Below are 4,254 nucleotides of genomic sequence, written 5' to 3'. Positions count from 1 at the left end.
GAATAAAAAATAATTAAAGTTAAATTTATTATTAAAATTTTTTAAAATTTTCTTTTAAAGAAAAAAACGATTTTATAATTTAGTTGTTTTATTTGCACATTATTTACGTAATTATTTATTTTCTTACCCGTGTAGAATAAATTTTCCAAAAAAGTTCGACATATATATGTATGTAGACGTCTACTAATTTTTGGATTTTCCTTTAGAAGGTAAATTATAAAAAAAAAAAAATTGAAAAAATTGCACCTGTAGTTTTTTTAATTTTCTACATGTGCATATTTTTATTTTTTATTTTTTTGCAATTGATTTGTTGACACCAATATTTCTCTCTCTAAGATAATAAAATCATTTGGTAAAGTTAAGAAAATATTTATTTAATGGACAACTAAACTATTTTATAGTGCCAACAAATCCAAATATTAAAGCAAAATATTATTATAGTAACTCTAATAAATATTACTTAGACACAAAAAAATATATTCATTTAGAATAAATATATATATTTGTTCGAGGTTAATAAATATATATTTGAACCTAATGATTATTGATTTAAAAAGTTATGGTGTTAGGCAGCAGCAGCGGGAGTAGTTCGGTGGTCGCCACTAGATCGCGCCCACCATTTGTGGTGTCCCTGGTAAGATACTTATTTCAGAGTTTTTATATTCGCCAGCTTGAAGCATTCATGGGACGGGTTATCCTCTGAAAATTTATCAATGATAGTGGTATCCTGAATTACACTATGATATTATTCTTCTAAATATGCATTTATTTAACTGTTGTATAAATATTCTGTCATTTAAAAATAATATTCAATTATTATTAATATTACATTCTCTAAAGATCACTCATATATTTCATTATGACTACTTTATAGACTCTACAGGTAATCAATTTGATTTTATGCTTTCTACTAAAAGCTTAACTATCATTACTAAATATTTTATAGTTTCTAATAACTAGTTTTGTTGGTATATTATAAAATATTTAGTTAAAACAACCGAATATATAATTGGCAATGGGCAATAAAATCTTCTTGTCATAACTAATATTTAGTTGTCAGGAGAAAATTTTTTTCTCAGTGCATCAACATTTGATACTGATTTATTTGATTCAACAATTCTTTATAATTTTTTCAAATGTTTACATACACATATGGTCTTCTGTCAACACAAAAATGGAGTACAGTAAACTCTCTATAAAGTTTCGGTCTCGGGGGTAGGAAACTATTCAAAGTAGATCTCAAGTAGGCGTGGCTTATTTTTTATAAACCAATGAATCCAAAGAATGGTAACTCACCAATACACTGAAATAGTGCCCGGGAAATTTAAATATTCGTTATCTTTTTGAGCAATTTCATCAGTTAAATTATCTGATATTACGCACTGAGACTTGATAATGAGTAATATTAGAATAATTATTAATAACTAAATGAGTATCTATTTTTATAATATGCACTACATGTTTACTAATACTTATGATACAGCAGAAGTTATGTTTATATTTTAACGTAAAACTTGCTGAGAAAAAATGTAAGTTTTAAAGCTTATCGAATGATACTTTGATAATTTTTATCAAATATTCCAATGTGAGAAAGTAAACTTAATACATTTTCAAACTGTAATATTTCATACTTGAAATTTAAAACTTACTGCGTGGCGCCAAACTGTATAACTTTTACAGTTTCGTTTATGTGTTACGTCCCAGCCTGCTCGTCAGATGTTTCTGACTATTTTCAATTACTAATTATTAACAGAACGATCTGAGACCTAACTAATTAACTAAGATGTATATTGATAATTTAGCAAGTTGCATAATTAATAAGTTACTCTAAATATAGAATAATAATATAATGTAATAAAATAGTATAATAATATAATATTATAATAATATAAAATAATATAATATTTTTCAGAATATTTAAAACATATTGATATAGTTATTTTTCTCTTAATATTTGTTATGTACAAATAAACGCTGACGCCTCGAGTAAATTCTCGAGACGTGCAGCTGCACAAATACCTATTTTGTTCTAAGATAACTTTTGTTCATAGATAAGTGACTCATTTGTTAGTAACAAAAACGGAGAAAGCGTGAGAACGGAGCATGGATCATTCAAGAATATTCATTATCTCGATCCACCCCTCTATATCGAACGATGCGCGGGCCTGATGCCCAAGCGCCTCGTATTGATAAGAAACTTACTCTAGTTTTTCTCGAGCAAGAGAAGGCAGTCTGAAATATAGAATCATCGAGAGCAGTCAGGCTCAATATTAAAAAACTCAACTTCGTTCTCGCCCTTTTGAAGTTATTGTTAAGAGTACATTAACAATTTTATGAATTAATTCAACTGTATATTTTCAAATCACTCAAAACTGTTCTTTTATTATTAAATAAATCGAATTAATATATATTAAGAAATATATATATTCAAACAACCAGTTTATTACAACCACCGAAAGGTGGCTGTTCAACCCATACTAAATAATTATTTATAATTATATGTAAGTTCTCGTTACGTTCAATTTAAATCGACCGCTCAACTACGCCAGCGTTAAAACATCAACCAGGACGTAACATATGAAGCGCTGATGCGTTACTATTTAAAAATGTAATAAATGCTTGTTCGAAGAGCAATTATTCCTGTTTTCTTTTTTTCGTGTGAGTCCACAAATTATTTATAAAATTATTTTATGATAAAGTTGTGTACATACTTTATGAATAATTGCGTGAAAAAAACAGCTGTATATATGCAATGAACTGATGATTAATTAATTAATTGAAACTTATGAGTGAAAAAAAATATTACGCGCTTGTAGAAAAAAAGAAAAGGCAAGATGTTGAGTAAATATATATTTATAAAAATATATAAACGATTATAGCTTGCGATTTATAATCGCTGAAGAAATATATAGTATTATGCTACGACCCTTGTGTTCTCTTTAACTTTTTTCATCCATTCTCCCATCCACTATAGCATTATTATTTATTTTAACGCAACTGCTTTTACAGTGCGTGAGTACATTGCAAGGTTGGGTCCGAATGGGATCGACCATCTTTCTTACGAAAAGATAAGGCCACTCTTAGACGGAGATCGGCCACTAACCGACGGGTTGGTGCGGGGCTATATACCGGTGTCCAATGTAAACCATATCCACGAAATACAGAACCTTATTAGAAGAATCTGAGGGAAACTTGATGAGGACGTGGAAACTGTGGGGAATTAATACAACTGGATATAAAAGAAAAAAATCAGATAAAGATGCACTGAGAAAAAAATTTTCTCCTGACAACTAAATATTAGTTATGACAAGAAAATGATTTTATTGACCATTGCCAATCATACATTTGGTTGTTTTAACTAAATATTTTATAATACACCAACAAAACTCGTTATTAGAAACTATAAAATATTTAGTAATGATAGTTACGCGTTTAGTAGAAAGTATAAAATCAAATTGATTACCTGTAGAGTCTATAAAGTAGTCACAATGAAATATATGAGTGATCTTTAGAGAATGTGTTATTAATAATAATTGAATATTATTTTAAAATGACAGAAGTTTTATATAACAGCTAAATAAATGCATATTTAGAAGAATAATATCATAGTGTAATACAGGATACCACTATAATCAATAATTTTCAGAGGATAACCCGTCCTATGAATGCTTCAAGCTGGCGAATATAAAAACTCTAAAATAAGTATCTTACCAGGGACACCACAAATAGTGGGCGCGATCTAGTGGCGAGCACCGAACTACTCCGGCTGCTGCTGCCTAACATCATAACTTTTTAAATCAATAATCATTAGGTTCAAATATATATTTATTAACCTCGAACAAATATATATATTTATTCTAAATGAATATATTTTTTTGTGTCTAAGTAATATTTATTAGAGTTAATATAATAATATTTTGCTTTAATATTTGGATTTGTTGACACTATAAAATAGTTTAGTTGTCCATTAAATAAATATTTTCTTAACTTTACCAAATGATTTTATTATCTTAGAGAGAGAAATATTAATGTCAACCAAATAGAGTCTATTAAATCATTTGTTAAAAATGATAAAATAGATTATATTGACGTAATAAAATTTAGTTGTCCCAAATAAATTTTTGTTTAACAGAATTTAACAAAACCAATTTAATTGTCCAAAGAGACATTTTTTCTCAGTGTAACTTCCCGAATTTTTGAAAATTTTCAATTTTCTTAGCGGTAAGTTAAAAAAGAAGAATAAAGTCAAAAAAT

This window comes from Microplitis mediator, chromosome 9 (assembly GCF_029852145.1).
Source record: "Microplitis mediator isolate UGA2020A chromosome 9, iyMicMedi2.1, whole genome shotgun sequence".
Classification (NCBI taxonomy): domain Eukaryota; kingdom Metazoa; phylum Arthropoda; class Insecta; order Hymenoptera; family Braconidae; genus Microplitis; species Microplitis mediator.
The sequence above is the reverse complement of the archived record's forward strand: the minus strand, read 5'-3'. Positions refer to the sequence as shown.